Here is a 13,315-nt window from a genome sequence, read left to right as displayed (position 1 = left end):
TTCCCAAGCAGGTAAATGGACAGTTTTTAAAAGTGTATTCTATTACTCATTTATGTGAAAAATGGATTTGAGATGGGCAAGGCTAGAAATAGGGAGACTGGTGTCAGTCATTAATGGAAAGCCTATTTGATGGTTGAGTAAGGGGTGCCAGTACCTTGAACTAGGAAGACACCAGCGGAAGTAGAGTAAAGTACATAAATTTTGGGTATGTTTTGAAGGCAGGTCTGCTAGGACTTGATCATTGAGGACAGGAGGGAGAGAGATGAATCAAGAATGACTCCTAGGTTTTGGTTTATACAATGGAGCAGAGATAGAGAGCACTGAGGGTGATGAGCAGATACTAAGAGGAGTCCAGAGTTCTCCAGGTGATGGGGAGCCATTTAAGTTTCTAAGTTTTTTATCTTGTTTTTGAGCAGGAAAATGACATGAGTAGAGTTATCCTTCAGGGAGACATTAGATATCTTTGACACTGTGTGTGAAAGACTCAGGATGTAGGCTCTTAGTCTCAGTCCTAACATTAGCCATCCATATGACAGTAAAAGGCACTTATGTTCTCTTTGGATTATTGTCATTTATAATTGTTTATTAAAGCTTCCCAAGTACCAGCAACCAGAAACATGAGCCAGGAACTGGGAAAACCAAGCTGGATAAGACAGCTTTGCAAGTGAAGGAGCCTGGCCAGTACCTGGAGTCCTAGCAAGAGCACATCTAATTCTAATACTGTTTTAATTTTCACAGTGTGTTTCTGGTGCAAGACCGAAGTGCTTTGGGAGTTCCAAAACTGGGATGATTATGTCTGCCTGGGTGAAGGCAGTGAGCTGGGGAAGTTGTTTGGTGAAGTTCTTAAGCTTTAAGGGATTGATAGGAAAAGAGGTATTTGGTCATTGTTACAAAGTCACCCCAAAGTCCCTCTGCATACTAATTAGATGTGGTCTGTATGTACCCCACCATTTCTGCATATGTTTTGTATTTTCCCCATCTTCTTTTTCACAGTGACTGCTAGCTTTTTGTTTCTTTGGGTTTTTTTGTTTGTTTTGTTTTGTTGGATCTTCAACTCTTATTAGGCGGAAATATTGTTAAGCAATAATCAACAGATGACACACTCTCATGTTGAGCCACTTAGCAGGCAGAGGAAATATTCCTAATAAGGCTATAGGGCCCAATGAGAAACTGAGAGCATCAGATGTGGAAACTCTTTCCAGTAAATCCAGCTTCCTTTCTTTCAGTGACTCACCAGTTCGCATTTTAAAAGGCCCAAGGCCTTCCCATCAAAGATCCTAAGGTAGTCGTCTCTAGTCCAAGGTCTAGCACTGTAAAAAATGGGCACTGGAGAAGGTTTCCTCTTTGTTTCTTGGGTTTGGCCAATCCTGTTTATCGTTGTATGTTGTTCAATTATGCCACTGAAGCTAAGACAACTTGATGGAAAGCAAAAACTGGGGATAGGTAGGGACAAGTAATCAATCTTGGGCTTTTCTTATATTGGGAACATATATTGGGTGGTTTTCTTTACTTTTCAACCCTTCAAATTATTGCCCCTTTTGATGACGATGGATTCCTCAGGGCATAATCCAAAGCTGGCAAATATGGATTCTTCTTTGGGTAGATGAGAAGGAGCAGGGAGGAAAACAGCAGGGAGCAAGTTCCAGGCAGAAGAGCTGCTATAAGCAAAGGCAAAGAGGTACCTGTGGGCCATATTGCCCAGCAGAAGATGACATTTCTAATGGGATTGTTCGTACCTAATCTAGATAGAAAGCGGCGTGTTGTTATTCATTATCCAGCTCCATTTTCCATTCATTCGTATTCATCCAGAAAACTTTTATTTTCTGCTTAAATAGGAATCACAGATAGGTGAGATGTGTTCACAAGCAGAAAAGAGCACAGGCAATAGGAACTGTACATTTGTGTTACTTTTCTTGCTTTTCGTGTTTTTGCTTTTATAAGTGACCCTATAGTCTTGTATATTTTTCTCTCCTTTTCTCAGGTTAGCACACTGAAAAAAGCATAATTTGTTTTTCCTTTCTTATCATTCCCCCCACAAAAAGCATGTCTTTAAAACTCTTAAGATATTTATAAGCATAAGGATTCCTTGTTCAATGGGGAAAAATTAGACATACAGATAAATGCTAATTATGCAACACTATTGAGCTCATGGATTAGTGTATTTGTGTGTGGTATGTGGTGAGAACTGTACTGTAGTGGATAGAATTATGTCTTCCTTGTATGCTGCAATAAACATGAGCTGTAGTGTAAATAAATATGTTAAAAGATTCATTGTGATTGCTCAATGATATTCCACTTAGTAAAATAAAAGAAAGCACTTTTTTTTAAAGATTTTATTTATTTATTTGAGAGAGAGAGAGCAAGAGAGAGCATGAGCTGGGGGAGGGGCAGAGGGAGAGGGAGAAGCAGACTCCCCTCCGAGCAGGAAGCCCGATGTGGGACTCGATCCCAGGACTCTGGGACCATGACCTGAGGCAAAGTCAGGCACTTAACCAACTGACCCATCCAGGCCCCCCAAAGCACTTTTTAAAAGTTTTTATTGTATTTTATTATTATTATTTTTAAGATTTTATTTATTTATTTGACAGAGAGAGAGAGCACAGGCAGGGGGAACAGCAGGCAGAGGGAGAAGCAGGCTCCCTGCTGAGCAAGGAACCTGATGTGGGACAACCTGAGCTGAAGGCAGATGCTTAACCGACTGAGCCACCCAGGTGTCCCACACTTTTCTTTTTTAAAGATTTATTTATTTTTTGAGAGAGAGAGTGCATGCACATGTGGGGGGGGAGGGGCAGAGGGAGAGGGAGAGGGAGAGAGAATCTCAAGCAGACTCTTGCTCCATCTCACAACCCTTAGATCATGACCTAAGTGAAAATCAAGTCATATGCTCAACTGACTAAGCCACCCAGGCACCCCCAAAGCACTTTTTTTAAAAAGAAAAAATTCAGATAGACAAGATAAATACAATCACTGATAACTTCACTTCTCGAAATAAGTACTATGAATATATTGTAAATAAATTTCTTGTCCTTTCCAACATGTACATACACATAGAAGCATTAAATTATACATGCTCACCTATAAACTGCTTTTCTATCTTAGCAACCTATCAGTTATTGTTTTTAAGCATGATTATAAAATCTCAAAACAGGGGCACCTGGGTGGCTCAGTCGTTAAGCGTCTGCCTTTGGGTCAGGGCATGATCCCGGGTCCCTGGTATCGAGCCCCGCGTCAGGCTCCTCCGCTGGGAGCCTGCATCTTCATCTCTCAGTCCTCCTGCTTGTGTTGCCTCTCTCACTGGCTGTTTGTCAAATAAATAAATAAAATCTTTAAAAATAAAATAAAATCTCAAAATGTATTTGTAAGTGTAAATTTTGAGCTTTTCTCAAAAATTTCCCAAATAATTCTGAGAGTTTCCTGGAGTGTGAGTGTCTTGTGTGAATTCTAAGAATAATCTCTGTGGTCATTTTTTTCTTTCTTCAAAGCACCAAGCTTTTTTCTCCTTTATTGCTTTTCTCTTCCTGCTAGTAAGAGCACATGTGTAGCTCTGTTCCTCCCCTCCCCCTTCTCAGTGGCAGCCTCTTTTGTGCTGCTGGTGGCATCTAATATCCATGAGAAAGTTCTTGAAGCTTGATGTCTGAGATACACGTATCTACACTAATGGGCTGTGTCCTACCTTTATGAATGTAATTGAAGCTAAAGGAGATGTTGATTTTTGTTCTGAATAAATTCGACAATTTTTCCTTTATTCTTTTTATCACTCCCCCCCCCTTCCTGATACCCATGCATTCTTCGGTTCATTCATTCAACAAGTGCAAAAGCTGGGTGGTAGGGAGACAGTGGAAAACAAAACAGGCATGATGCCTGGGCTCAGAGAACCCCTGGTCAAGCAGAAGAAACAGGCATTCACCTGGTAAACACACGAACAAATACATAATTTTACTAGAAAGACTGCAAATGCTGTGGGGAAGACTACCAGAGGGAACAGCTGATGTTGTGGACTCAAGGAGGCTGCTCTCAGGAACTGAGTCCCTGGCTGTTAGGACACGATAACCTGAATATCCAAGACCTTCTTGTCTCAGAATCAATTTACACTGATACTCTGGCCCATTTTCCCAGATGTCACCTTCTAGACCCAGCCTCTCTTAGCTCTTCCTCCAAGGCTCTTCTGTCCTTTGATAAAAAGATTCTGCTGGCCTGTCTCCCAGATCTCTAAATTTCTAGAATGCTGCAATAAACTCAGCTTATAAATACAGTTTAAAATCTATCCATTTTCATACCTTCCTGTACAATGATGGTTAGAAAGAGCTTCTTAATTAAAAAGAAGATCTAATTACTGAATCTAGGTGATTTTTATAATCGAAACAACTGCTTGATAAAGTATCTAAGAGTCCTGATACTACTCAGTGGTATTCTGTGGTGCAAGAATCATACAATAGCTTTCACAACTGTAGAAGGACAATAGATTGGAAGAAAAGAGAAGTTTTATTATTTTTCCTCAAACAGTTTTGCTTTTGTCATTTGAATAATAGTTTTCACTTGAGGGATAGAGTCAGACTGAGAGGTGGAGGGAGGGAGGGATGAGAATGGAGAGGGAAAGGGATTGGAAGGCAGAGAGAGAGCTAAATGGTTATAGTATTACAAGTACCAAGACTCTCAGTGCTCCTCGGCTTTTTCTGGCGAGATGACCTAAGATGAATGAGATGCAGTTATACTCCAGCACCTTTAATTTGTAGAGGTAGGCACATGCCTCTTGCTCCATCTTTTTGAACAATTTCACTTCCCTTTACTGTCATTTCTCTGTGCTCTCCATCTTTATGCGCAGACTGGGTGACGGGGGCTGATAATAGGAAATGGGTTGTTTCATAATAGAAGTTTATTATAACCTTGGCTTCATAAAGTCCCACACATGGGAGCTCATACACTTATGGAAATACACGAAGAAATCATAGATCTGCTGAGTCTTAGACTGCAGCTAGAACCATGACATTTTAAAACAGCCTGTGGGGTTCTGAGCGTGACTTCTACATGGAAATGAAAAGATGCACATACACAGTTCAGTGAGCTGTCAGTGGAAACGTTGTGAATCAAAGCAGAACTCGAGGGCCATAAAAATTAGAGGTCATTTCTCTGCTCATTACTAAATCTGGGATTGTTTTTTACCTTGGCACTTTGCAATCTTAAATCATCAACTTATCTACCAAAAAAATCTTAGAAAAATATTTTGTCTCAAACTGCTCAAGTTTTAATTCCCTGTTATTCAAGAGACATTCCGCATAGTTTAAGTTGCCTGGAAACTCATTGTATTGTTATTACTGAATTCTGCTGTGCTGCTGGGTTTTTCATGTGCTTTTCCAAACTTGATTCCGCAGTGGTCAATGAAGTGAAAAGTTGGGGAAAAGGGGCGGGAAAGGGAAATGCAGATGCATATGCTGACCTTAAAGCAGGTCCTCCACTCCAGATGCAGTCGGTGGAGGTGCTGTCAGGGTTTACAGCCCTTCTGCCGGGCAAGACACTGGATATCCTCTTGCCTTAAGAACACTCCATATCCTTGCTATAATATCTCATTCTTCTTCTTACTCGGAAAGGATAACTGCCTATATCTAAGGCAACAATGCTGTGGACTGTCAGTTTTTCAGCAACGAGAGAGATGATAGTGAGATTTGTTGTGGTGACACCTCTATCCCAGGATATGTAAACCTTGTTACAAAGACCATCCATTGCTTAAGGGAAAATTTGCCTTTCATAAAAAAAATCCCTCAGGTTGTTCAATCAGCTGGTGTTGTAGAAACCTGGACCCTCTTTATGAAATGCAGTATGCCTAAATGGATTTAAAATTTACCAAGGTATTGATATAATTTCAAGTGTATTTCATCAGAAATAATAATAGCTATCCCATGTATTGATCATTTATTATCTCATACTGTGCTCAGTACCTTCTTTATGATCTTAATTAGTCTTTACAATAATTTTTCGAGTAAGGATGTTGTTATTATTCTTGTATCACAGATGGAGAAGCTGATGTTTAAAAGATGTAATAACATGGGGCGCCTGGGTGGCTCAGTCGTTAGGCGTCTGCCTTCAGCTCAGGGAGTGATCCCAGCGTTCTGGGATCGAGCCCCACATCAGGCTCCTCTGCTGGGAGCCTGCTTCTTCCTCTCCCACTCCCCCTGCCTGTGTTCTCTCTCGCGCTGGCTGTCTGTCTCTGTCAAATAAATAAATAAAAATCTTAAAAAAAAAAAAAAAGATGTAATAACATGTTCGGTTTTACGTGGCTAGGAAGTGGTAAAGCCAGAGTGCAAACCATTGTCTGTTCCCTACTCACTAACTTCAGCNTCTCTCGCGCTGGCTGTCTGTCTCTGTCAAATAAATAAATAAAAATCTTAAAAAAAAAAAAGATGTAATAACATGTTTGGTTACGTGGCTAGGAAGTGGTAAAGCCAGAGTGCAAACCATTGTCTGTTCCCTACTCACTAACTTCAGCCTCACATCAAATGACAGATTTGAGAAAATCATGTAGGTGTCTCCAAGAGGAAGATATTTTTAAAGAATATTCTAGAATGTGCTTTCTGAAGCATTAAGGGAGAGTATTCATGCTCATTAATTTTCTGCCTGAAGTGCATACATTAAGAAGATAAGTACAGTGTGCGGTTCATGTTATGCCAGTTTTTGACAAGCAAGGATTGCAGGATTCTTAAACTAGAAAAATAAACTGGCTTGGGATGGGTAAGAATCCAGGTCACTTTTAAAATACCTCTGTGCTTTTTAGCTATTTTTAGGTTAAGATATTTTTTTCTTGATGTAATGATGTAAGTAGCACATACTCGATGGTCATAAGATGTAAAGAAAAATCTCACAGTGCTCTCAGGAGAAAGCTTTCATTTTTACTCCCATTTGTGTCCTAAGGATAGACACATTGAAATATGTCAGTACAGATTATAAACTAACAGTGAACATTTATTGAACACTTAATATGGGCCAGGCACTCATTTAATTCTCACAGTAAGTCTATGAAGTAGATTCCCTTATGATACAGAAGATAAAGCTGAGACACAGTTACATAACTTCCCAAGGTCACGCAAATTCTTAGAGCCACGATGAAAGCCAGGCAGCTACCTCTGGAATCTGAGCTCCCGATCGCCCTGTAGCATGGCTTCTCCTTCTATCCAAACCACTACATCTGCATACGCAGCGTGCTGTCTGTTGCTCTTATAGTTAAACATTGATTTTCTGGAGTTGCTTTCCATGGTGACCAAAATTCGTAATCCTAGCTTAAATTTCTTTAATTATGCAATCAGATTAGTAGCATTTTGGGTTTTTATTTCTTCCAGCACAGAATAATCATGATATTATGCTTTTTCAGTTCATTCACTCATTTACTCAGTCAATAAATTCAGCATGTGCTGCGTGTACTATCTATGACCCACTTTGCTAGGCATTTGGGGGAGGGGTCACGGGGACTCTTTGTGCACTCAGGAACCCATAACTTACGGCAGGGTCGGAGTCATGGAGTAAGGCTAACATGAGTACCACAGCTAACTTGACTACAGTTCAGGATAAGGCGTTACTATAAGATAGTTGAGAAACGCTGTAGGAATTGAAATAAGGGATTCCTTTTTATAGTGATAGAGGTCAGGAAAGATTGGTGAAGGAAACGGAACTGAAATGGAATTAAGGCTGTCATAAAGGATGAATACTTGCTGCCAGTGATGTTACATTCAGAAGGGAATTTAGAGACATTGTACCTAATTCTCTCTTCTTAAAGGAGAAAACACTGAGAACCAGAAAGGTTAATTGATTTCCCAAGGTCACATGCTCCCATCTGTAATGCCGGTTCCAATTCCAAAACTGAATGCTTGCTTAGTACTTTTTTCCAAATAGTTTTGACATATCGTCCTGAATTCAGTATTGGTTACCTTGCTCACATCTTAGATACTCTCAAGAGGCAAATAAAATCAAACAGACCTTTAGTAATTAATAAAAATCATTAAGGCTAAGTAATGCTGGCTAGACAAGTCTGAGGTAGAGTCTGACAGATTAGTGCCAAGTCGGATTGGAAGAGAAGAGGAAGCAGCAGATGGAGTTTTAGGTTGGTATTGACGGTAGGTGGGAAACAGGTAACAGCAAACAGATGGGCCTCATAACGTAGAAAGACCACCAGCATCACGTTTTCCACAGCTTTGTTCCCAAATGGTAATAAGATTTAATACAGTTCATTGCAAAAAAATCTTACTAAGTGCAAACACTTACAAAGTATAATAGTTGGTATCCTAAAGGAATAGTATAAAAATAAGGCTCTTTCTGTATTCACACTCTCTATTGAAGCTCGAGAAAAGTAGGAAATCTAAAACAAGTACAAAAAGAGAGTAATGCAGAAAAGGACAAATGAATGCTATAAGAGAAATACAAATAAAGCATTCATAGAGAAGGTGGCACTCGAGTTGAGTCGCGTCTGTGAGGGTGAAGGGGCCAGAAGGGCAAAAGGAAGTGCTGAAGATGAACAAAAGCTCAGAGGCAGGTAAATGCTGGAGAGGATTTGCTTCATTGCAAATGGCACAGTTATAGACCGGTAAATACATGTCATGAGAGCTATATAATAAGGTGGTAGAGGCCCCAAATCATCATTATATGGCTAGGAATAAGTCACTTAAACCTCTCTCAACTTCCATATCTTCATTTCTGAAAATGAGCTAGTTTCTGCAATCCCTTCCAGGTTTAGGAGTCGGTAACATCTAATCTAAAATTTTATTAAATGTCTTAGACTAATATTTCCCAAAGTATGGGACAGTGTATGCTACCAGTGGCATGCAGGTTTTAAGTGCTATATTTATACTATCTATGTTAATAATCACACAATCTTTGTAGAGTTGCCTTCTATTTAAAGCATATGATACTGATTTCCTTTTTTTTTTTGTACTGTCAAAAGTTTTCCTTTAAAATTTTTAAGTGAAAAGTGTGTACCAAGTTATAAAGAAAGCTTAAGTATTTTCATTTGATGTGTTACATTTTAATTCATACAACTTTTGCAGTTTACACTGAAATACAGTTATGCTTGTGTTGCTACAAAATTCATTCATGGATTCATTCGTTACTTGAACAAATACTTACAGAATGCCAACTATGTGACCTACCCTAGATCCGGTGGTGATAATTTGGTAAACGAAACCAACAAAAATATTTGCCCTTGTGAAGCTAACATTCTTGGGAGGTGAGGCTGACAATAACAATAAACATGATAAAGAAGTAAATTATATAGGGTGTTATTAGATGTTTAATGCTAGAGGAAAAGAAGAGAGCAGGATAAAGGAAACCGGAAGAGCAACAGAGTATGTGTTAGATGAGGCAAGTGGTCAGGACCATTGGAAAGGTGACATTGTACCAAAAATGTTTAAAGGTGGGGTGCCTGGGTGGCGCAGTCGTTGAGCGTCTGCCTTCGGTTCGGGGCGTGATCCCGGCGTTCTGGGATCGAGCCCCACATCAGGCTCTTCCGCTGGAGGCCTGCTTCTTCCTTTCCCACTCCCCCTGCTTGTGCTCCCTCTCTCCCTGGCTGTCTCTCTCTCTGTCAAATAAATAAATGAAATCTTTAAAAAAAAAAATGTTTAAAGGTGAGGGAGTGAGCCCTGCAAATATCTAGGGCGAGGAATAATGTTGTGCTTTACTTCCAGTGAGTAAAATTAATGTTCCAAGAAAGTGTGTCTTCATGCTCCCCTGTATTTCTGCACTGTGGGTTTATGCACACCGTGGTGACCTTACCAACACCAGGGAACACAGAAACTTGAGTATCTTTCCACAGGGATGGCAAGAAAGGAGAAGATGGAGGGAGGTGCCTTTTATTTGGAACACAGCTTGAAATACTTGAGAGATATCCCATGAAGAAACCTAACAGTTTGTTGGAAATGCAGTTCTGGAATTTAGAGGTGAATCTGGGTTTGAGGAAGTAGATTTTGGAGTCATTCCTCTATTATATTTGAAACTGTGACATTGCCTGGAGACAAAAGTTAAATAAAACCCTAGAACCCCTTTCTGTGAGGGATTAGCAGTGGGAAGGGGGAGACAGAGAACTAACATGTGAGGGCTCTTACGAGTCAGGCTCCAAGATAGCAAGGCAGTTTGCATACATTGTATATTGGTTGCAAAGAGGGTAAGCATTGAATATGAAATAAACATTTATCTTTCAAAGAGTTTTCTAAAAGAAATGACAGAGCGTAGTGCTGGGTAAATGATAGAGCATGAAAAAGTGAGAGACACTTGAGTTCAAATATCCATAGTGTGGCTTTAGACAACTTACTCAGCTCTCTTCCTTTTCTGGATCAAGAGGCCAGTCACATCCACATCAAGGGTTTGTCATGAGGCTTCGAAGAGATGAGACGCCGTATGCAAAGGTGCCTGCTACATAGTAAGCCCTCAGTAAAGCTACTGAGTTACTAAAATAGAGAAAGTGGAATCTTAAAGTAATAACAATTGAACAAATTTTATGGCTGTTATTAAAAATATGGGAAATTTGAGCATTTTATTAGCAATGGGAGGAGAAAATTCAGCTAAATAAGAACTTCCAGGATTAGACAGGCTTTCTTATTTTTGCAACTATTGCACAATTTAAGTAAGATCAGTTCCCTTTTGTTCTTTTAGTTCAGTGGTTCTTACTCTCTTTTTAAAAAATATTACAAATGGGGCGCCTGGGTAGCTCAGTCGTTGGGTGTCTGCCTTCAGCTCAGGGTGTGGTCCTGGTGTTCTGGGATCAAGCCCCATGTCAGGCTCCTCTGCTGTGGGCCTGCTTCTTCCTTCTCCCACTCCCCCTGCCTGTGTTCCCTCTCTCGCTGGCTGTCTCTTTAAATAAAATCTTTTTTAAAAAAATATTACAAATACCTCTAATGTAGACAATGGCTCTTCTCTGCAGAAAAATTTATTTAAACATTTGTCCAGGGGCATCAGGATGGTTCAGTTGGTTAAGTGTCCCACTCTTGATTTCGGCTCAGGTCATGATCTTGCAGTTGTGAGATCGAGCCCGCTCCCCACCCCACTGCTCCCCCTACCCCCCACCACTGGCTATGCCCTTAGTGCATAGTCTGCTTCAGATTCTCTCTCCCTCCTGCTCACTCTCTCTCTCTTTCTCTCAATTAAATTAATTAAATCTTTTTAAAAATGTATCCAAAGTGGAAATAAAGGAAAAGGACAACCATGCCATGTCAAAACTTGCTAGAGCAGCATCTTACAAGCTTGTCTTTGGGGGATATAATTTTGCCCGATTTACTATTTATTGATGATTAGGGCCCACTTGCTTACATTTTAACTTGTAGAGAAGGCACAAATGATTTTTTTGTCCGGTTGAAGTGCAAATGGCTTTTCTCCAGAAGAAGATGATCCCAAAGGTTATGCTCTGATTGTCATGTAGTACACTAATCAGTTTTTAATCTAATTTATTAATCATATTCTAGCGTTCTTTCTCTTACTGACATCAATTCCTTAATCTTTTCTTTGAACAGTCTTTGCCACCTTGCTCCTTTCCTCATCAATAAGGTGAGTTTGTTATGCTCACGGTGTACCTGTATGAGAGTTCAATTTCTAGCTTTTTAAAAATTACACTTTGGCATACAGTGTATCAGGATTTAAGCAAAACCATATGTATATTTATTTTATGTGTACTTCTTAATTATAAATATGTAATTAACAACTATAGGGATTTGACTTCTCTGTACTGTGGGAGCTGGTTAGGAGGTCTAAGTCAGGGTGTAAAGTTGTTTCTGTGTGTGGTGCTGGCACCTGCAGTCCACAGGCGGTTGGGGAAAGAAGATGGATGTGAAGCAGAGCGAGCAAAGACAAGCTGGATAAAAGAGAAGGTGGCGCCTTCCATCATGGAGCTAAATATGCATCTGGTCCAAGAGTCAGGGAAGCTGATCCAGCAGGAGGATCTGGCAGGGGCCCAGCTGCTGCTCCCCGCCCTCAAGGTGATAAGTAACAATGTGCCTGAGTTCCAACAGTGCTTGGTGTCCTGCATCCACCTTTCAAGCATTAAAAAAAAAAAAAAAGTGGCTATTCCTCCACTTCTGCATTCTCAATCTTGTGTAGAATTTCTCCTAAGGACCATACTGTCCTAGAAATCCATAGAGAAGGGAATTCTGGAAAACATAGTTCCAACTTAGCTGAGTTGAGACAATACAATCCGTCACACACTATTTATCATAAAATTTGGTGGGGTGGGGGGCTCACAAACCCCTGAAAGCCTGTGCATGGATAAGCTATGGGTTATGAATCCTGGGTTATTACAATTCTCTTTCTTAACTGTACACAATAATAGGAATGGTATCCATGACTCAATTAAGAAAACATGCCTTCTAAATTTAAGCTTATCACTGTCAGCGAGTTATAACAGCTGGAAGAATCTGTGTAATATTTGTTGCCTTTCTAATTTTCTCTTTACCCCAGAGCAAGCATTTTGAGAAACTCTCAGTCTTCTCTAGGTACTAAGGCGTCACCTTCTTGACAAATGCTTTTTTTTTTTTTTAGTGTTACGTTTTACTTTCCAATTTTTCAAGCAAATGCATCCCTTATTAGAGATTTATTATACATGCTACTGACTTTAGTCATAATTAATTAAATGAAATAAATGAGTATTTTTTCCTTTGACATCTAATGTTTCAAATATATTTAAGTCATAGAATTGTGTTGAAGAGATTGCTGTTCATTTTGGAGTTTTAGACTTCTTGAACACTGGGTGGCCCTTCATTCCTATCCTGGCTTCTTGGTTTTGAGGCAATAGGAAACATTTCAACTCGATTGTCTCTTGATCTTTTGACAAATCTTCATCTCTACAGAAAGGAGGCAGCTCCGGCCCATCTGTTCTCTGCCACAGTGGAAAGCTTTTCTATTACGGAGCTAGATAGTAACAGCCAAGATATTGGGGATTTTTATGCAGTGCTGCTTTATCGCTATGGGAACTTGGACCACTCTCTTTTCTGAGAACTGTTTTCACAAGGAAATTGCTTTGTGAGATTTCATTGAACATTTCACTTTTCGTTTGTCAGGTGGGTCTGAAAATCTTACATCTTACAGTGGACTATGATAACACAGTTTACATGTACATAAATAGAAAGAAAAAAAGTCTTTATTTTTTTACTCATTTTTAGACTTTTACCTGAGGTTTCTGCACATCCTGATATTATTTAAAAAACTTTATAGGGGCCAAAAACAGCAACTGATGGAAATACGACATCAGAGCAAAAAGTTATATTAGGTTTTTTTTTTAAACTTATCTATTCAAAGACTATTTCCATTGAGAAAACATTTCTGCATTCTCCCCTATCCACCGATTAGTGGCACC

General features: G+C 39.7%; 1 long non-coding RNA gene across 1 annotated transcript in view; it reads right to left on the bottom strand.

Annotated features, from left to right (window-relative positions):
- The window catches only part of LOC117796400, a 72,247-nt gene that overhangs the window by 51,530 nt on the left and 7,402 nt on the right, over nt 1-13,315 (bottom strand). The window contains exon 2 of the long non-coding RNA XR_004620886.1: nt 10,286-10,421. This is a non-coding gene — a long non-coding RNA (uncharacterized LOC117796400). The remainder of the gene's footprint in view (nt 1-10,285; nt 10,422-13,315) is intronic.

The sequence above is a fragment of the Ailuropoda melanoleuca genome, chromosome 15 (assembly GCF_002007445.2).
Source record: "Ailuropoda melanoleuca isolate Jingjing chromosome 15, ASM200744v2, whole genome shotgun sequence".
Classification (NCBI taxonomy): Eukaryota; Metazoa; Chordata; class Mammalia; order Carnivora; family Ursidae; genus Ailuropoda; species Ailuropoda melanoleuca.
The sequence above is the reverse complement of the archived record's forward strand: the minus strand, read 5'-3'. Positions and strand labels throughout refer to the sequence as shown.